Here is a 22,411-nt window from a genome sequence, read left to right on the forward strand (position 1 = left end):
CAGCATTTTCACAGTGTTCCAAAGCGTATTTTGTGCACCACACCACCAGGGTGCGGCAGAGTCCTGAAAAACAAAGTAATGTATCATCCCTACCCCTGCTTAAAGCTCTGGCAGAAAACACTTAAAAGCTGAAAAGAGGCCTTCCTGCTTGTAATTGAAAGTGCGAGGGTGGGCATATGTGTGCGTTTAGCTGAAGTGTCGCGGCTAGCACCTCCTGACTGTTTGAAGCATCATTACACACCTCCATTTCCAGTCAAACTTCTCTATCAGTGACTAATCATCAACTCTTTAGTATAATGGACATATATTCACAGACTTCTCCATACTGTCAGAACTCAATTGTACTCTAAAAAAATAACGTTTGCTGTTTGTTCAAACTACGTATTTAAAATGAGCTGAAACAACATAATTATTGAGGATTTGTACGGGACAACTTATTTTTTAATGTTCAATCTACTTACATTTGTAAAAACTAAAAAAGTTCATTGCTTTTGAAAAATCGATTGTGTAAAACCCAGCATTTCTACAGTGTGTTGAGGAGGGCTAGCGTGCTAATCAGTCTCGTCGAGCTAGCCATATTGCGGTGGCTAGTCGTTCACACTGTTGTCGTAATTCCAGAGCTGGATCAGCATGGACGGACTTTGCAGGTCTTCCTCTGCTTCTGTCGGCAGATATATGGGGTGGCACCATATGGCAGGTCGCTGCGTGCCATGCTGGTGAGTTGGCAATGCGTGCGAGTGCCAGGCATCCGTCACCCCTCTCACGGGACTCTCTCAGGTTTACCACAGAGGCAGATGGCGGTGTGGTGGTGGGACGGGGCTGAGATTAGAGGCCCGGGGGCAAAGTGGCCGACACTGTGTCACACCTGAAGATGAGAGAGATGCGGGCTCTGAGCATCTCCTGGACTGACTGGTGTTTAAGGGAACATATTTCATGATGAAAACTAGCTTTTGGATGATTGTTCGCTTGCAGTATATCACCTTAGTTTAATCTCGTTGGTATCTCAAAATAAAAATAGCTCAGTCTTAAATTTTTAAGTTGACTCAAATTAACTTTACAAGTCAATTCAACTTGTATCAATTAAAACATCAAGTTAAATTGTGTATAACTTCAAAAATACAGTTATAAACTTTTTTTTAATAAGTAAGTATGTTGTCAACTTTATGTATTTATTGATTTTTTTTACAGTGCAGATAACTGGAGGAACATTAATGTTTGTTTTGCTCATTGTGATAAGCGTATTGTAAACGTGTGAAAGACTTTAACTGTGTGCGTGTGTGCATGCTGCAGAATAACATCCCCAGGCTCTCGGCGTCTGATCTGGTTTAAGTCCAGACTGTTTGAGTGACAGGTGACAATATCCAGATCCCTTCTGATGTGTGTGGATGTACAGACAAGCATTTACTTGGATACACACTCCACTAGGCATGCAATACATGTTTTCAAGATATAGCTACCACAGTTTGGAAAAGTGAAGGTTTTAAAATCGCCAACATTTTCTGTTATACTGTTCCTATGGTATAAGAGTTTGTTTGTTTTTTTATCAGCAGTATTTCCAGCACAAAAGATATCCAAAGATGCCATTTAAATTTTTAAGAAATCTGTGTTTTTTTTAAACAAATGAAGACAGCAGAAGTCAATGATTCATTTGAATTATTTAGCCTGACATGTTTACTGCTTCAAAATATCTTAAATGTTTCTCAAAATAAATTTTTGTGTTCAAAAGGGAAAAAAGTTTTTTTTGTTTTTTTACCCAGACATTTAAAAAGGATAGGCCTATACTTTAGAGCAGCAACCAAATTCCGTAAAATGTGATATTTTTATCCAAGGTTATCATGCCGTCAGAATCTTAAACTGGTCCATGCCTACACTCTGCTCATTTTACACATGCAGTTTAATCTTCTCAAAATATCAGTGTTTTTTTTTTTTTTAAATATGGAAATCTGTAATGACAATATAAATTTCTCTGTTTAAATAAATGTATATGGATGACTGAAATAAATTGTGAAATACATTTTTGAAAATATATATTCTAAAATTCTTCATCCTTCATTTTCCTTTGGCCTTTTGCCTTAATTAAACAGGGGTTGCCACAACGGAATGAACCGCCTATTCTAAAATTAGTTTAGATTTATAATGTCTCTATAATGACTAACTAAATTATTGCCTAAATAAATCATCACAATTTGATAAACTTTCTTACCAAAACGACATTCTAGAAATTAAAAAAGAAGAAAAGGTACATTGATGATATAATTATGATTTAAAACCAAAAATGGTGAGATGCTAGTTACAAATATAAGATGAAATGTCAGATTAATGACTAACATATAATGAAAATTTTAATTATGACTTAAAAGTCATATTGACAAAATTTGGTAACACTTTATTTTAATGGTCCATTAGTAGACTGTCTGCTTACCATCTGTTGATACTGCTCATTCAACAGACATTTAACTGACTATAAGAAACTTTACACTAACCCTAACCCCAACCCTAACAGTCTACTTATAATCTAAAGAGAATAGTTGGCATGTAGGTGCAATGTAACTTAATTCAACAAACGGACCATCAAAATAAAGTGTGACCCAAAATTTAGATAAAAGTTATGATTAAGCAATTATGACAAATAAAATGAATCTCTTTAAAGTTTAACTCTTTGTCTTTGTCGTAAACTTGATGTTTTATCTCATATTTGTAAAGACCATTTCATCATTTTGGGTTTATATCATATTTATCAAAACCGTTTTATTTTGCAGAAATAGGCTTTATAAATTTTACCTTGATTTAACTTATTTCATTTCTCAATGTCTTCTTGATAAGGAAAGTTGTTAAATTGTGAACAGTTAATAATATTTTTTTTAGTCAATCATTTTGTTAGTTATTACAGAGAATATGGAAAAAAACTAAACCTAATTAAAAGTAAAATTATTAATAACAATAATAATATTAATGTAGACTTGTCAAAGCATTTATATATGGTGACGCTCTGATGAACTAAAGTGTTTCTTTTATCCTCACAAAAAATTCATTCATTCATTTTCCTTCGACTTAGTATTAATTTTAGTGTTCGCCACAGCAGAATGAAACGTCCACTATTCCAGCATATGTTTTATGCAGCGGATGCTCTTCTAGATGCAACCCAGTATTGGGAGACATCCATACAATCTTCTTCACACACACACACACACACACACACACACACACACACACACACACACACACACACACACACACACTTTATGAGCCAACTTAGTTTCAATTGCCCTGTATTGCATATCTTTGCACTGTGGGGGAAACACGAGCACCTGGAGGAAACCTACTCGAACACCGGGAGAACATGCAAAGTCCACACAGAAACGCCAACTGCCCCGGCTGGGACTTCAACCAATGACCGTCTTGCAGTGAGGCAACAGTGGTAACGACTGAGCCTCCGTGTCACCCCGGCTTTAAAAAATGTATTTTAATTTTCTTAATTAATTTCTTAATAAGAAAATTTATCAAATTGTGAAAAGTTGTTATTATTATTACTTTAGTCATAATTTAGTGTCAAAATATTTATAAAAATATGTAAATCTAAAAATAATAGTAATAATAATAACTTAAACTTGTCATAGCATTTATAAACGGCAACTCTGATGATTTTAAAGAACTTCTTTAATCCTTAATGTGAAGGTAAATTATGAGATAAGCAATGTGACTATATTCATAACTAAGACTTTTAATATCATAATAATGGTGTCAGTATGAAGCAAGAAAGAAAGAGAAAGAATTGCCTATACTGTATGTTTTGGGGATATTATTGATATTAGCACAGCTGGTTGTGACATGTCGTAATATCACAGCTTTTCCCATATCTTAAGGATCGTGGCAAAGCCCTTAATTAACTCACGCGGGAAGTGACAGAGGAACAGCCCCCTGTGCGCATTATTGGTTTTCCTCGCAATGGAGGAGTAAAGAGCCTGTCAGAGGAGCAGGAGATGCGCCTGAGTGAAATAGCGCCGTTAATTACTAATTAACTTCAAGCTAATGACAATGTCACTGTGTCGTCGTCTCAGCGAATGTCCTCTCCTTATAAAGCCCCCCCATTCAGACCTGATCTGCATGCTAATTAACCTAACACATGCACTATTTAGCCTCCACAATGAAAAAAATATTTATATTATAGATATGTAGAAGACTGCATCTTAATTTTGTTGGGCAAGCAACCACAATCAGAACAACAACCCTAAAGGGATCGTTCACCAACCTTTTTTTAAATTTTTTTTTATTTATATTAGCACAACACTATTTATATTGAGAAATAATTTTTAATTTACATAAACTGAGCTGAAAAAAAAAAAAACTTCTTGAATTGTTTTGAGCTACTCTATTAGGCCATACACCATACTAATACAGAGTTGGACCATATCAACATTTGGATATGAAAATAAGGGATATGCACACCATAATGCCTTTACGGGATGATCAGGGGATAGAACTGTAAAATACAGGATAATTCCGTCCAAAATGGGAAGGTTGATAGGTATGGGTTGAACCCCTTTTGCCTGCAGAACAGCCTTAATCCTTCGTGGCATAGATTCAACAAGAGATTTTGGTCCATATTGATATGATAGCATCACACAGTTGCAGGAGATTTGTCGGCTGCACATCCATGATGCAAATCTCCTGTTCCACCACATCCAAAAATACTCTATTAAACTGAGATCTGGTGACCGTGGAGGCCATTTTAGTACAGTGAAATTATTGTCATGTTCAAGAAACTAGTCTAAGACAATTCCCGCTTTATGACATGGAGCGTTATCCTGCTGGAAGTAGCCACCGGATGATGGGCACACTGTAGTCATAAAGGGATGGACATGGTCAGCAACAATACTCAGGTAGGCTGTGGCATTAACACGATGCTCATTTAGTACATATAGGCCCAAAGTGTGTCAAGAAATATCGCCCACACCTTTACACCACCACCACCCGCTTCAAGGTTTGATGTGTTGTGTGTTCAGAGATGCTCTTCTGTATACCTCGGTTGTAACGAGTGGTTATTTGAGTTACTGTTGTCATTCTATTAGCTCGAACCAGTCTGGCTATTTTCCTCTGACTTTTGGCATCAGCAAGGCATTTGTGCCCACAGAACTGCCGCTCACTGGATATTTTCACTTTTTTGGACCATTCTCTGTAAACCCTAGAGATGGTTGTGCGTGAAAATCTCAGTAGATCAGCAGTTTCTGAAATACTCAGACTCTATACTCAGACATGTACCAACAACTATGCCATGTTCAGTAATTTAAATCCTCTTTCTTCCCCATTCTGATGCTCGATTTGACAACCCAGGCTCATTCTGGAAACGTAGTCCCGCAGACGTTTCTGGAGACCGAGGAATACATCCCGGGAGGTACGTATGGCTGCAGTTTTTGTTTTTGCAAATCCGCGAGAGGCCACTGTTGTGCGCTTTTTCGCATCTCAAACGCCTCTTGCGAGTGCAGTTCGCGCCCACGCTGTTCTCGCGTGAACCCACCAGAGGCCGCTGTCTGACTGACCGGATGATTGACTGCGCGACCGGCCAATCGGCTGACCCGCCCTCCTCCTTCCCTAAACCCAACCAATTTTACCGATTGACCCGCCCGCCCGCTCACTTCCCTAAACCCGAGCAACAGTTTACAAAAGGCGTCCAAAAAAAGAAAAGCCCTGATTTTTTTTTTTTCTACCGCGTTTTCGGATTTCACCACGTTCTCACCCTGTTATGAAACTCGTTCACTTATTTTTTCGGATTCTGTTTGTGTCTTACCTGATTGCTGGAACCGCTCTTCCCCGGACTTGAAACCGATCGCCGTGTCAACTCCTCTCTGCATCTCAAGCCTGCCGACGTACACGGTGAGCTAAGTGGACAAACGGGTTGCAGCGGGAAAGCTCTTCACAAGGAGGTAAGCGGTCGGCCGGCCAGCTGGCAAGCGCGAAAGGGAACAGCATCACACCGCCCCTTAGCGTTCGCTTGAAAAAAATAAATGCAGCCGTACGTACCTCCCGGGACGTATTCCGCTGTCTCCAGAAACATCTGCGGGACTACGTTTTCAGAATGAGCTTAGGTTGCGACTTTAACTAAAGCAGCTCGTCTTGAACATGTCTACATGCCTAAATGTAGTTGCTGCCATGTGATTGGCTGATTAAAATTTGAGTTAACAAGCAGTTGGACAAGTCTACTTAATAAAGTGGCTGGTGAGTGTAATTCCTTCACGTTGTCCTAACACAAATTGACTGTGTGGAACCCAACATTTTGTAATGCGTATGCTCAAATCCGCTAGCCATTTACATAGCAAAAAATACTATGCAAGTAGTTACCAATTTTTATCATGCTTCAAAATATCTTCTTTTGTGTTCAACTAAATAAAAACTCAAACGGGAACAAGTTGAGACACTATCCCTTTAACATTAGAGAACAAATTCAAACAACATTTTGCGGCTGCTTGGAAATGTAGTTGAAAGAAGAAAAGAGGAATTAAACACAAAGATATTCAATGACCAGAAGAAAGCTCGGAGCTTCGTCTCCCTCTCGTTTTCTCTTCTGTTAAAGGCTGAGCCCTGTGGCTATAAACGCTCCCTCCATGAACTAAATTACCGCTCACTTTGTTTGGCGTTCCCTGTGGATCGACTCTGGTGTTGCTGATCGCCAATCATTTCCTCCCGCTCACATCTCACACAAGCACACGCGCGCCTGTCCAGATATGTTGATTTCTGTCAATTAACTCAGTCAGCTGTTGGCCTCCTGGTAAGCATATGGCCGCTGTTTCACACACTGTCCTGTAGCTCCGAGCGCTGAGGGACAGTATTTTAATGGAGCCCTTTGGGACAAGACCCACACCTGCGCTCATGCCATGATAATGATGGGTCAGCGCAGCACCCACATACATTCACTGGCCAGTTTATTAGGTACAGATGTTTAACTGCACGTTAACATAAAAATATCTAATGAGCCAATTACATTGCAATAGCTCAATGTATTTAGGCATGCATGTAGACGTGGTCAAGATGATCTGCTGAGGGTGAAAGTGATTTTGAATGTGGCGGGGTTGTTGTTTTTTGCCATCAGTACCGGTCTGAGTATTTCAGATACTGCTGATTTCCTGGAACTTTCACGAGGAACCATCACTAGCATTTACAAATTATTGTCTGACCATATCTACTGGTAAAGATGCCTTGTGATGCCAGAGGAGAATAATCAGACTGGTTCGAAATGACAGATAACAGTGACAGTATCTCAAAATAATCTCTCATTACAACTAAAGAAGAACATCTCCTAACACGTCAAACATTGAATCAGATGATCTTCAGCAGCAGAAGAAAAACCCTCCAGTGACATAACAAAACTGAACAACAGTTTTGAGACAAAAAGTCTTGATTTCTGCAGCAACATTCAGATAAGATCAGAATGTGGTCTAAACTGCCATATCAAAGCTGCTAAATGTGGTGAAATGGCGTAAGTTGGAATGAAGCGATTGTTAAGATTGTTCTTTTTCCCCTATCATGACATATCTGATTGAAATAGGTTTTAAATTGAGAATAAGATGCTTGATTTTGTCCTTTGGAAAGTTTTTTGGTATCCAATAGGCTCATTCTGAAATCAGTGCTTTTGAAAACACTATTGGTTGGGTTTAGGGAAGGAGGAGCGTGGGACAGTCGATCAGTCAGTCAGTCAAACAATCAGTCAACACCAGCCTCTGGTGGGTTTACGAGAGAACAGCAGTCACGAACGGCACTCGCGAGAGAAATTTGAGATCTCAAAAAGCGTACACAGCGGTCTCTGATGTATATACCGGTATGTTTTCAGAATAGAAATTGAGGTTGGATTCACCTCAGTTGATGTAAGTGCAGGGAAACAAAAAATGATAGATTAAAATGCAAACTCGAGTATTAAACAGTAAAAACAACAGGCAAAAACACTATTAATCATTTAACTTCCACTCTAATACACATATATATTTTTTATCAACGTCTTTAGTTATGTTCCTGAGACCCCTCTAACACTCAAGTGTTGAGCTTTTTGTTTTAATAATAACCTATGACTATCAGATAGTTACAATGGGAGGTAAAGCATTACAGTAAAATATTGTGATACAGATAAATTGGCTTTGTCTGAAAAAGAGACCAAAACTAAAATCTGTTTGCTTTTTATTTTTCCTAAATTGAGATTGTTTGCTATGTCTGGGATCCTTGAATCACTGCAAAGAACTAAATCAGTTATATGAACAAATCAATCAATCAATCACTTGAATTTTTGTGATTTCAAGAGATTCAATAAAACATTTAACCCCTTTCTCCACCAATTTACAATATTAACCTCTCTCATAATTTGTCATGACTGCAATATATGCACAGACACCTCTGTGTATAGACCAGCTGATATGATATTGTTATTCTACTTTACTTTTGAAGCTTGAATGCTCTTGTCCTCATGGAAAAGAGGAACCAGCTACAGGAAGTTGTTTACTAAAAAGAAAGTCATGTAGATTTGATGCAAACTAAGGTTAAATAAACTCTTTTTTTTAATGTCCTTTCATTTGTATTGTCCTTTAATTTTGTCTTTATCAGTGTTATTTCCATCTTTTCAATGTGCTGATATATTAATGACAGACAGAACACAATCTAACAGTTCTCTTTTCTCATTTCTCCAATAAACACACACGAACTGCTACTAATGCCAAATATACAGTATGCCTACAGAACAATATGATGCATTGCTCTGGCAGGGACTCGTCGTATGTTGGCCTCTTCAGAAAATAACTCCAACCCCCTCCGTCTTTCCACCCCGACAGAAGCTCTCAAATGATCACACACAACAATGTGTTTAATACTCACTTAGCTCTCGCTGTGCTCATCGATGACTGTTTTATAATTGCAGGAGTGATATAGCGCTATATGTCCTTAAGACCTGGACAAGAAGGCTTCTTTCTAACAAAGGATCTTTATTAGCTCAGAGCTTTGGAGAAGTGCTTCAGTCCTCCAGCAGCCTCCACCTCTTTGTTGATTATCAGCTCATCGCGCAAAAGAAATGTTTCATTCTTTTGTTTTAAACCGAGCGGCCTCTGGAAGTCATTAGCTCGAAATGTGTCATCGCTTATCAGCAAAGCTTAGCAGCACTTCACTGTAAAACAGCTGAGACTGGTGGACTTAAGACAAGAATGAAACTTGTCATCATGTTGTTAAAAGCCAATTTTCTTTCTTCAGTGGAACACAAAGGAGATATTTTAGAACAATGTTCATGCTGCGGTTTTCCAATCCCAAAAAATAATAAAATTAAAAAAATACTGTAAAGCCCTGTAGAGTTTCAAAAAGGTCAAGAAACAACTTGAATACTGTATTTCAAAGTCATCTGAAGTCAAGAAATATCAATGCAACAATTTCAGATTCAATACTGTATAGTTCATAGGCATGAAATTCTAACAATTGCAGATTACTTCAATCACACACTGATCAGGAGTACTTCCTAATCCACGTATATATCACATGGGTCATTATCAATATGAAGTGCCTTTGATGTCCCACAAGATTGAATCAGTTCCCCTTCGGTTGGGGAACTTCAGTGCCATGAATGGGAGGATTCGGATCAGAAGCCGCTTATCTGGAGAGTATTGAACGGGCCAATGAATGAAATTAATTGGCAGCGTAAGCTTGCGCAGGTGTGCGACATCTGCAATTATCTCAGCATATAAGCACACCTGAAGCCAGCAGACGCCATCCTTTTCGCTTCAGATCCTTTCTGAGTGAGTCGATGAGGGTTCCTCTTGCTGATCAGCACTTCAGAGCGAACGAGTGTGTCTCCCGGTCCAGAGTGGGTCTTCGCGGTGGCAGACGGTCGAGCTGGGTTACTCCCTTGCCTGCGGTTCTTTGGGTCCGGTCCTCCAGAGCGGTGCGTATAGTTGCAACTTTCCTAAAAGAGCAACACAGTCGTGCAGCACGTCCTTTTCAGGATGGCGCTCCGACTGTGCGTTTCTGGATGCGGGGGTTTCCTGGCTCCGGATGATGGACACGATCACTGCATTGCATGTTTGGGGGTCCAGCATGTTAATGCGGTGCTCGCGGGCGGTTCATGTCGTCATTGCGATGCCATGACCGTTGCACAGCTAAGATCGCGGCTAACTTTCGCAAGAGAGCGAGCCACCCCAGTTGCCTCCTGCTCTAAAAAAGCAGCGGGCGCTCGGGCAGATCTGAGGGTTTCAGCGGGAGCTAATCCGCCGCCCACGGGCTCGCGGACCTCTCGCTCCTCACGGCGCTCCATCCAAGCTTCGGGTGGTGAGAGTGATCCGTCTAACCAGATGGTAGCTCTCACACTCGCTGACACCGGAGATCAGATGTCCTCCGCGGCATCGGAGGGTGGGCTTTCACTGTCCGACGAAGATCCGGACCCGCTCGCCCCCTCCGGGCAGGTGAGCGCTGTCAAATCGGATCCTGAAGCGGACATGTTAGCCGTGCTTTCCCGGGCTGCTTCGGCCGTGGGGTTGGAGATGGTTTATCCCCCAGCTCCGCGGCCGGACCGACTAGATGGGTGCTACGTAGAGGACCAGAAGGCGAAGCCTTCGAAGCCTCTCGTCCCCTTCTTCCCGGAAGTGCACAGTAGGCTCACGCAGTCCTGGAGGGCACCTTTCTCTGCCCGTGCTGCGAGTGCCTCCGCCCTCACCGCCCTTGACGGCGGAGCTGCCAGGGGGTATGAGGCGATCCCGTCAGTGGAGCGCGCTATCGCGGTCAATCTTTGTCCGCGCGGCGCCTCTACGTGGCGGGGTTTGCCCCGCCTCCCGTCCAAAGCCTGTAGGTTGTCTGCCTCCCTCGGAGCCAGAGCTTATAAGGCTGCGGGCCAGGCTGCTTCTGCTTTGCACGCGATGGCCACCTACCAGCGCTACCAAGCGCAGGCGCTGGCCGAGCTGCACGAGGGCGGGTCCAACCCAAGCTTATTACAAGAGCTGCGCACCGCGACCGACTATGCTCTTCGGACTACTAAGTCCGCCGCGTGTGCGCTGGGGAGGACGATGTCCACACTTGTGGTTCAGGAACGCCACCTCTGGCTAAACCTGGCCGATATGCGCGACGTTGACAAAGTTCGCTTTCTTGACTCGCCCATATCCCAGGCTGGCCTGTTCGGCGACACCGTCGGTGAATTCACCCAGGAATTCAAGGCGGTGAAAGAGCAGTCGGATGCGATGGGCAATGTCATCTATCGGCGTGGCCGTAAGCCCGCTCCGCCCGCCGAGCCATCCACCTCCGCTGTTCCTCGCCGAGGGCGCCCGCCAACGAGTGCTGCCCCGCCCCCGCCTGCGCCTCCGGCCAAGCGGGCGCGGCGTTCACCTCGAAAGCAGGCAGCCCCTCCTGCCCAGGGCGCCGTTAAGTCCGGTAAACGGACCGCGAAGCGTCCCTGAGACAGGCCATCCGGAGAAGAGGAAACTTGCTCTTTCCCCGCTGGAGGGCGGGGCCCCGATAACAACGGTACTTTTCAGTGCCACCAAAACATCAGTAAAAGAGCACTTTTTCCCTTCCCCGGATGTGACTGCACGAGTTCTGCCAGTCCGGGACGCGCTGCCTTTCGGCTCGCAGACTCTACGTGCTTCGCCAGTGGCTCACGAGCGCTGGGGGGACGGTCTCCCTTTCCTCAGCCCTCCAGCCCCCTCTCCGGAGTCAGGGTGCGGAGCCAGAGCGAATCGCTCTCCTCCAGCTCTTCCGCGTGACCCTCGTGCTTCCCGGATCAGCACACCCACTCCGCGCTGCCCCACCGCTGGTACGTCAGCGATTGTAGCGATGACTCCATTAGCGAGGGCTCTGCCTGCCTGGTTAGCGCGGGCCAGCCCCTCGCGGTGGCTCATACGCACAATCAGACTCGGTTACGCGATTCAGTTCGCGAAACGGCCCCCCAAGTTTACGGGCGTGTATTTCTCCAGGGTCAACCCCCTGTCCGCCCCTGTCTTGCGAGAGGAGATTGCTGCCCTTCTGGCGAAGGGTGCAATCGAGCCGGTTCCTCCAGCCGAGATGGAGAGTGGGTTTTACAGCCCATACTTCATCGTACCCAAAAAGAGCGGTGGGTCACGGCCAATCCTAAATCTGCGCGTTTTGAACCGCTGTCTGCACAAGCTGCCGTTCAGAATGCTCACGCAGAGGCGCATTCTCCAATGCGTTCGTCCTCGGGATTGGTTTGCAGCCATAGACCTGAAGGACGCGTATTTCCATGTCTCCATTCTTCCACGCCACCGCCAATTTCTGCGGTTTGCGTTCGAGGGTCGAGCATGGCAGTACAAGGTCCTCCCCTTCGGGCTCTCTCTGTCTCCGCGGGTCTTCACCAAACTCGCGGAGGGTGCCCTAGCGCCCCTTCGGCTCGCGGGCATTCGCATACTCGATTATCTCGACGACTGGCTGATTTTAGCCCACTCGCGGGAGCAATTGATTATGCACAGGGACAAGGTGCTTCGGCATCTCCGCCTACTGGGGCTTCAGGTCAACCGAGAAAAGAGCAAACTCGCCCCCGTGCAGAGGATTTCTTTTCTCGGGATGGAGCTGGACTCGATCACCATGGTAGCGCACCTCTCCGAGGAACGCGCTCGCCTGTTGCTGAACTGTCTGAGGGAGCTCGACAGCAAACTAGTGGTCCCACTGAAGTTCTTTCAGAGGCTCCTGGGGCATATGGCATCCGCAGCTGCCGTCACGCCGCTCGGGTTGCTCCATATGAGACCACTTCAGCACTGGCTTCACGATCGGGTCCCCAGACGCGCATGGCACGCGGGCACACACCGGGTCTCGGTTACTGCGCTGTGTCGCCGCGCCCTCAGCCCTTGGAACGACCCCTCGTTCCTACAGGCCGGTGTGCCTCTAGGACAGGCGTCCAGCCATGTTGTTGTTTCAACAGACGCTTCCAACACGGGTTGGGGGGCCGTGTGTCGCGGGCATGCGGCTGCGGGCCTCTGGAAGGGTGCCCAGCTGCATTGGCATATCAATCGCCTAGAGCTGTTGGCAGTGTTCCTCGCTCTCCACCGCTTTTTACCGGTGCTGGAGCGGCAACACGTGCTGGTCAGGACGGACAGTATGGCGGCGGCGGCGTATATCAACCGCATGGGGGGTATGCGCTCTCGCCGCATGTCTCAGCTCGCCCGCCGTCTGCTCCTCTGGAGTCACCCGCGGCTGAAATCGCTGCGCGCCATTCACGTCCCAGGCACGCTCAATCGTGCAGCCGATGCGCTCTCACGACAGCTGTTACGCCCTGGAGAATAGAGACTCCACCCCGAGTCTGTTCAGCTGATATGGGCGCGATTCGGGGAGGCCCAGATCGATCTGTTTGCTTCCCCCGAGAACGCTCACTGCCAGTTGTTTTTTTCCCTGACCGAGGGCTCTCTCGGCACGGATGCACTGGCCCACAGCTGGCCTCGGGGCATGCGCAAGTATGCGTTTCCCCCAGTGAGCCTGCTCGCGCAGTTTCTGTGCAAGGTCAGGGAGGACGAGGAACAGGTTCTGCTAGTTGCGCCCCTTTGGCCCAACCGGACCTGGATATCAGAGCTCTCACTCCTCGCGACGGCCCTCCCCTGGCGGATCCCTTTGAGAGAGGACCTACTCTCTCAGGGACAGGGCACCATCTGGCACCCTCGCCCCGATCTTTGGAACCTCCACGTGTGGTCCCTAGACGCGAGGAAGACTTAGGTAACCTACCGACTGCGGTGGTTAATACCATCACTCAGGCTAGAGCCCCCTCCACGAGGCGCGCCTACGCCCTGAAGTGGAGTCTATTCACTGAATGGTGCGTCTCTCGCAGAGAAGACCCCCGAAATTGCCAGATTAGTGTTGTGCTCTCTTTCCTTCAAGAGAAGTTGGACAGCAGGCTGTCGCCCTCCACTCTCAAGGTTTACGTGGCCGCCATCTCCGCTTATCATAGCGCGGTAGCTGGCGGCACCGTGGGAAAGCATAACCTGGTCATCCAGTTCCTTAGGGGTGCTAGGCGAATTAATCCATCTCGCCCCCCTCTCATGCCCTCTTGGGATCTCGCCCTCGTTCTCAAGAGTCTGCGATCCGATCCCTTTGAGCCACTCGAATCAGTATCTCTAAGATTTCTGTCCCTGAAGACAGCTCTGCTGGTTGCGTTGGCCTCCATCAAGAGGGTCGGGGACCTGGAGGCATTTTCGGTCAGTGACTCGTGCCTGGAATTCGGGCCGGATTACTCTCACGTCATCCTGAGACCCCGCCCCGGTTATGTGCCCAAGGTTCCTACCACCCCCTTTAGAGATCAGGTAGTGAACCTGCAAGCGCTGCCCCCGGAGGAGGCAGACCCAGCCCTTTCTTTAATTTGTCCAGTTCGCGCTCTGCGCATTTATGTGAACCGTACTCAGAATTTTAGATCATCTGAGCAGCTCTTTGTCTGTTATGGCGGTCGGCAGCAGGGAAGTGCCGTATCGAAACAAAGATTATCCCACTGGATTGTGGATGCCATTTCACTCGCTTATTCGAGTCGAGGTCAGCCGTGTCCCCCGGGAGTTCGTGCACACTCCACTCGGAGCGTTGCATCCTCTTGGGCGCGTGCACGCGGCGCCTCTCTAACAGACATCTGTAGAGCTGCGGGCTGGGCGACACCCAACACATTTGCAAGGTTTTACAATCTGCGAGTGGAGCCGGTTTCCTCAAGGGTATTAGGTAACCCTTTGGTGATTGAGGAGACAACTCGGTAGGGTGTTGAAACGCGCTTGCGGCGCCATTCTCCCTAACACGGAGGTACGTGCGCCTTTTTTATCTGTCAGTAAAGTTCCCCGTCAGGTGAGCCCTGCAGATTCCTCCGTGGCCCCCAGCACTGACTCAGCGGAGGAGTCACTTGCTGGCCCACTACGTTGTAGGTCTGCCCGCTGGTCAGCCCGCGTTTTGGGTATAGGTGCCTGCTATGCGTGATCCCCACTAGGCGATCCCATATGCTTATTCCGCCACGGTTAAGTCCCCCCCCTGGGCGGACCCGTGTCTTCCCTCTCCGCTAACCACTCTTTTGCTATGCGTACTCCCCCTTTTTAGGGCTAGTCCATAGGTAAATTCTGCCATCTATCCCCCCCTTGGGTAACGGATGGCCTCCGCAGCGTCCTCCCTATCGGGATTGCACGCTTCCCAACGTACTGTCGTATTTCCTAGAATTATCTAGATGCTCACGACTTCCCAAAAAATATATCTAAATCCGTAAAACTTCTGTTGAAGTAGGATAAATTAGGGCCAGGGACACGTTGGAGGACCGCGCCCCCCATGATGTGGGTGCGTCACGCTTGCTTGACTATCTCCTCATCGGGGGTGTTGGTAAGGTGCAGTCATTATGGCGCTTTCCATATTCTCCCATTCATGGCACTGAAGTTCCCCAACCGAAGGGGAACGTTCGAGGTTACAGAAGTAACCCTTCGTTCCCCGAGGAGGGGAACGGAAGTGCCATATTCCGTCGCCATAATGACTGTCCCTTAGCTGTTTGAAAGTCTCTTCAGCTTAAAAGGATGGCGTCTGCTGGCTTCAGGTGTGCTTATATGCTGAGATAATTGCAGATGTCGCACACCTGCGCAAGCTTACGCTGCCAATTAATTTCATTCATTGGCCCGTTCAATACTTTCCAGATAAGCGGCTTCTGATCCGAATCCTCCCATTCATGGCACTTCCGTTCCCCTCCTCGGGGAACGAAGGGTTACTTCTGTAACCTCGAACGTTCTATATAATAATGCGAAATAATGAAATTCTGATGTTTTAATATGATTGGTTAAACCTGTACACACATGCAGGTAGAATTATACCAACCCGGGCTTATTGTGGAAACATAGCCCCGCGGACGTTTCTGCGGACCGCAATTTACGTCCCGGGAGGTACGTATTCGAGCGTTTTTTTGTTTTCGCGGATTTGCGAGAGGCCGCTGTGCGTGCTTTTTCGCGTCTCGGGCGGGCGCCTCTCGGGAGCGCGCGGCGTTCGCGCCGTTCTCGCGCGAAAAGCCGCCGGATCGAAAAAAAAAAAAAAAAAAAAAGCCCTCGTCTTCGATTTCGACCGCGTTTTCGGATCCCGCCGCGTTCTCGCCCTTACACGGATTCCGTTTTTCGTCTCACCTGATTTCCGGAACCTGCTGTTCCCCGGACTCGATCCCGGTCGTCCACCGCGGTCGGCTCCTCCTCCTCCAACGCTGTGAGCTAGGCGGACAAACTGATTGCGTCGGGAAAGCCCTCCACTGGGAGGCGAGCCGTCGGCCGTAGAGCGCGAAGAGGAGGGGCGAAGCGGCGCCACACCGCCCCGCAGCGTTCGCTCGAACAAAACCAAACGCGGCCTTTACGTACCTCCGGCCACGTAAATCGCGGTGTCCGCGGGGCTACGTTTCCAAAATGAGCTTGGGTTGAATTATACGTGTTTTGAAACATGTTTTTGTCAATGTTTTCTATATTCTTTCAGTGAATGGATGCGATTTTGCCACACACTCAGCCAACTTCAGTCAGTCTAAAAAGTAGGTAAATTAGATCAAATTAAAAAGATTTTTATAGGTTATTTGATAAAATTTGTAATTTTGATAACTTTTATTTTGTTTTCATAATATTATTAATCATTTTCCACATGTTCTTGAAATTGCTGTTCACACTGTCATAAAACCCTCTAGTATTTGCATTGGCATCCCCGTGCCCATTTGGCCTTTCTTTAGAGGAGGTTAAAACATCTGCTGCGCACACAGGAAGTATCTACACTTATGTTTCCTATTTTTCCTCATAATGTGTTTATAACTGAATGTTGTCAAGCTTAACGTGTCTACCTTGCATAGTGAAATATTGATTAATATAAACAAATATCAGAAATAAAAAATATAACTTTTAAACTGTACAAAGAGCTTAAATAATGAAATGCCAGCTGCAGGTTTAACTTGTGTTTAATAAATGCTATCTTTAGCCAAAAATGTCCTCCCTGTCACAAATCCTTCCTTGACAGTTGACATATGTATTGTTATTGACACTTTATTTATTTAATAGTTTATTGTTAATTAGTTAAGATTTTTATGTCACAACACTTAAACACACACACATACTACACCAGTAGATACAATACATGAGTGGATAATACAATCCTTTTGGCAATATCATTCTCAGTCTATATAAAAGATATCCTTTTAAAGTTCATAAAATGTATCTTATTGACTGTTTGAAATAAAAACACATGTCAATGTCCACTCTGTCATCTTGTTTTCCACCGTCATGTTCAGCTTTTATGAAAAAAAAAAACAGATTATTTATAAACTCAGCAAAAAATCTTGTGTGATTTCCAAATAAACCAATAAGGGCTAGTTAAAATTGTTTGAAAGTTTGACAAAATATTGTGGATCTTGGGTTTTATTTTGAAAAAAAAAGTGCAACATTGCATATTTCATTGGGAAATAAAGGATTTGTCCATTATTTCATTATTATAAATAGACTTTTTCCATAATCTGAAAAGTTGGGTTGGTAAAGGGACACATTACTTTTTCTGAAAATATAGATTTTATAATCATACTGCAATGAAAATATATTTATCCAACTTTAAATCTGAGGTTTGTTTACTGTTTGTCTGCTTGCAGTTTATTTATAAGATGTTCTGGGGCTTAATTTAATTCCTTACAGGTCTAATTAATTCAACAACTATGTGGTTAAATAAAAAAATCTCAAACATTTTTTGGAAAATTCTGACATCTCAAACGCACTTTAAAGTGATAATAACCCACATACAGTATATACCATATACCCAAGCCCATAATTATTTAAAATGATCCTTCCTCCCCAGCCGCAGAATTTTACTTATCTTGACAAAGCTGTTATAAATATTGTATTCTTAATCTACAGCTGCAGGATATATGCATACGTACAGTTGAAGTCAGAATTGTTAGCCCCTCTGAATTATTCGCCTCCTTGTTTATTTTTTCCCCCAATTTCTGTTTAACGGAGAGAAGATTTTTTTCAACACGTTTCTAAACATTCATGTATTTTCTTGTCGGGTTAGTCCCTTTATTAATCTGGGGTCGCCACAGCGGAATAAATCGCAAACTTATCCAGCATATTTTTACGCAGTGGATGCCCTTCCGACCACAACTCATTTCTGGGAAAACATTTCTAAACAGAATAGTTTTATTAACTCATTTCTAATAACTGATTTATTTTATCTTTGGCATGATGACAGTAGATAATATTTGACTAGATATTTTTCAAGACACTTCTATACAGCTTAAATGTTAATTTAAAGGCTTAACAGGTTAATTAGGTTAACTAGGCAGGATAATGCTGGGCAGCCCGCAAACAGAGAATTACAGTAATCCAGCCTAGAAGTCATAAAAGCATGGACTAGCTTTTCTGCATCTGAGATGGATAGCATATTTCGTAATTTAGCGATATTTCTCAGATGAAAGAAGGCAGTTTTTGTGACATGGGATATATGGTTTTTAAAAGTTAAATAGCTGTCTAATATGACACCCAGATCTTTTATAGTATAGAGTTAACTTTGTATCCCTCTAATTTTAAGTCGAGTGAGATCTGATGTGTACAGGATTTAGGCCCAATAAGTAATAATTCTGCTCTGTCTGAGTTTAAGTGAAGAAAATTGTTGGTCATTTAACATCTTTTACACACTCAGTTAGCTTAGACAGTTCAGACATCTCATCAGGTTTAGTTGAAATATATAATTGAGTATCATCTGAATAGCAGTGAAAGCTGATCCCATGTCTTCTAATAATGTCTCCCAGGGTTAGCATGTATATTGTAAACAGCAAAGGGTCTAAAACTGATCCTTGAGGCACCCCATACTTTACTGGGCTTCATTGGCACTTGTGAATGCTGTCCATTTATATTTGCAAACTGGTAACTGTCAGTTAAGTATGACTTAAACCATTGTATAGCCTGTCCCGGGACACCTGAAGAATTTAAGCGATTTATGAGCATATTGTGGTCAATGGTGTCAAATGCCGCATTAAGATCAAGTATAACTAATAGCGAGATGCACCCTTGGTCAGCAGCTAAGAGTAAATCATTGGTTATTTTCACTAATGCGGTTTCTGTGCTGCGATGAGCCCTGAAACCTGACTGAAACACTATAAAATATTGTCCGTCTGCAGAAATAAGCATAATTGGGCAGAAACAACTAATATTTTAGAAATAAATGGAAGATTTGAAATAGGCCTATAGTTAGCTAAGTTGTTGGGGTCCAGTTGCGGTTTCTTAATAATAGGCTTAATAACAGCTAGCTTGTAAGAGTTTGGAACATGGCCTATAGATAAAGAAGAGTTGATGACGTTAAGAAGAGGTTCTCCTATAGCAGGCAGCAATTCTTTGAGTTATTTTTTTGGAATTGAGTACAGCATACACATAGCTGGTTTAGAGCTATTTATAATTTTATCTAGCTCTTCCTGTTCTATGATTTTAAAGCCCTGTAGGTTATTTTGATTCAGTAGAATGTTCACTGATTCTGAAGTATAAGGCGGTGCAGAAAGTTTAACATCTATTTTCTGCCTTCTATTTTATCACTGAAAAAAATCATCACTACTAATATGGGGTGGAAATTTTTTTTCCAAAGATAACAATCTAACATTTAGTTGAAAAATTGAACTTAACAATTGTGTTTTGGGGTTTAAATCAACCATTTGATATAGGTCTTTCCTTATTTTAAACAACACAAAATAAAACTTAAATTCAGCATGTACTCTTTTAACAAATGAAAAGCAGTCAGGAAATTTAAAGCCCAGTGTTCACTTTTCAGTTACAGTGCTCAGCATACAAGTAAAGCCCACAAAAATCAATATTTTAAATTCATATTTTCAATAGGCAGCTATACAATATTATATTTGTGCATATACATTAGATCAGTCAGTACTGAAGCCAAATCTGGAGCTTCATAAATCTTATAAAATTACTTACGATAAATACGACTGAAATTTATATAAAATAGTAAATATGTCACCGACTCGGTCCCAGTCATTCCCCTCGCTGGCCAGCAGAGGTCACCATTACCAGACTTCTAATCATTACGTCATGCTCATACACTGATTGCTACACACACCTGCAGCTCATCCTAATGATGATGACACACACATATAAACAGCTCACACACTCACTCCGTTGCAAAGTCTTGTTCTGCCCTGCCTGACATTACGGAGCGTTTTCTCCTTTCCTGATCTCCCGTGTATTACCTGGACTGTATATCGACCTTGCCTTGCCTGCCACCTGCCTCGAACCTTGCTTGTACCATTGACTTTGATCCACGCCGCCTGCCCTGAACCCAGCCTGATATATCGCCTCTGAACCACTCCGCCTGTCTCTGACCCATGCCTGCTATCACACTCCTTGACAGCCAGCCGCCAGCCCTTAGACCCATACTAACTACGTTTGATGTGAGCTCGCACGCAAGTGTGTATTGTGTGATTGTGATTAAACTTTAATAAATATACTGCAAATGAATCCCTCCGTGTCAGACTCCTTATTACAAAATACAAATAAAAAGAGGAAAAATTAAAAGCAAAAAAATAATAATTATAATAATAAAATAAATAATTTGTATATTGTAATTTTTTTTGCAATATTTTGGATAAAATTTAACTGTCTTATCTTTCAATTTCTAAATGTGTTTGGTAACTAAAAGATTCTTTTAATAAATACATTGAAGTCAGAATTGTTGGCCCCCTGAATTATTAGCCCCTCTGTTTATTTTTTCCCAATTTCTGTTTTATGGAGAGCAGATTTTTTCAACACATTTCTAAACCTAATAGTTTTAATAACTCATTTCTAATAACTGATGGCTTTATCTTTGCCATGATGACAGTAAAAAATATTTTACTAGACATTTTTCAAGACACGTTTTTACAGCTTAAAGTGACATTTAACCCACTACCGCATACATTATGACAAATCTGTTTAAAAAAAAAATGTTTTTCTTTTCTTAAAATGGCTTGACTTGAAGTGATGTAAAAAATTTATGGCAAAAATTTCTTTTTTAAGGTACTTTATGAAATGTTGCCATATGGCAACAATGTCCAACAGTGGATCTAACTTAAAAAATTCAAATGTAAAACTTTCCTCATAATTAATATTTTGTTTTGTTTGAAATGAGTTAATTGGTGTTGCAGTATTATAAGCTTTAACACAGATCTTATAAATAACACCTTATGCATACTTTACAACAACTCATCTTCCAACAGCTTTCATTCATTCAATTCTTTTTTTGCTGAATATTATTGAAAACAAAGCTAATATTGTTTTATCATGTATATAACATGCATATGACATACAGTAACATGTATATAACATGTATATAACATACAGTAAATATAAATATTTTCTCCAGTAAATATTATACCAAATAAATAACAAGTCTAGTATATCCAGATGCATCAGAATAATGTAGCTACTAGCTAACAATGTTTATATAAATTATACTATATACTATGCCTGTCTTATCTGCCTCTGAGCTAACTTACCTGAACTGTCTCTAATAAATGTCCAGTCTGCATCATTCTCATGGTCCCTAAACCCCATCTTATCCTCGCTCTTATCTGCAGGAAGAGCCAGTTCTGTCCTTTTCTTCTTTCACTTACCATAGAACATGCGGTGCTCACTAATACACTGTTCCCTGTATTTATAACTATTCAAAAATAGTATTGCCATTAAAACTAGATTTTATCTATAATGCAAATGCCATTAACACATGACTAATCAATAATATATTATAGCTTTCATATTGTTATTGTTATAATTTAAAAGTTCACAGCTGACCTTGCTATAGCTAAACCATTGCAATATTGCATGTTCCACTATTGCACATTTGGCAACACATACATTTGATCTATTTACAAAAATCTAATTTGATTTGAAAAAAAAAATGTTGTGAATATGTCATCATAACTGACATATTTGATTATTCTGACATATAACATGACATAATTTGATCCTTTGTTTTTATTGACTTTTACATTCAGCAACTTCTCACAAAAAACGCCAGTCTTTCAGATATCGCGCCACAGAAAAACACATAAATCTTCACATACACAATCTGAACATAATCTTAAAAATTGTTTTGTTTCAGCCTATTTTAATTAAGTAGTTTAAACAAGGAAAAAAAAATATATATATATTTTTTCAAAGTGCATGTCATGTGAACCAAAAGCAAAGCACATCATTGGCTAGTCTTAGGTCTTCTCTTTCCAAAAAATAAAAAAATAAAATTAACGTCGGTTTTCAAGAAACACTGGCAGGGAAATTAACATAAGTATCATGTTGCCATATGGTGACACCATGCAGTAGAGGGTTAAAGGCTTTTAGGTTAATTAGGTTAACTAGGCAGGTTAGGGTAATTTAGGTAATTTATTTTTAAAAACTTCTTTAATTCTAGCCGAAATAAAACAAATAAGACTTTCTCCTGAAGAAAAATACTATAATTATTATCAGACATACTGTCAACA

The sequence above is a fragment of the Danio rerio genome, chromosome 23 (assembly GCF_049306965.1).
Source record: "Danio rerio strain Tuebingen ecotype United States chromosome 23, GRCz12tu, whole genome shotgun sequence".
Classification (NCBI taxonomy): domain Eukaryota; kingdom Metazoa; phylum Chordata; class Actinopteri; order Cypriniformes; family Danionidae; genus Danio; species Danio rerio.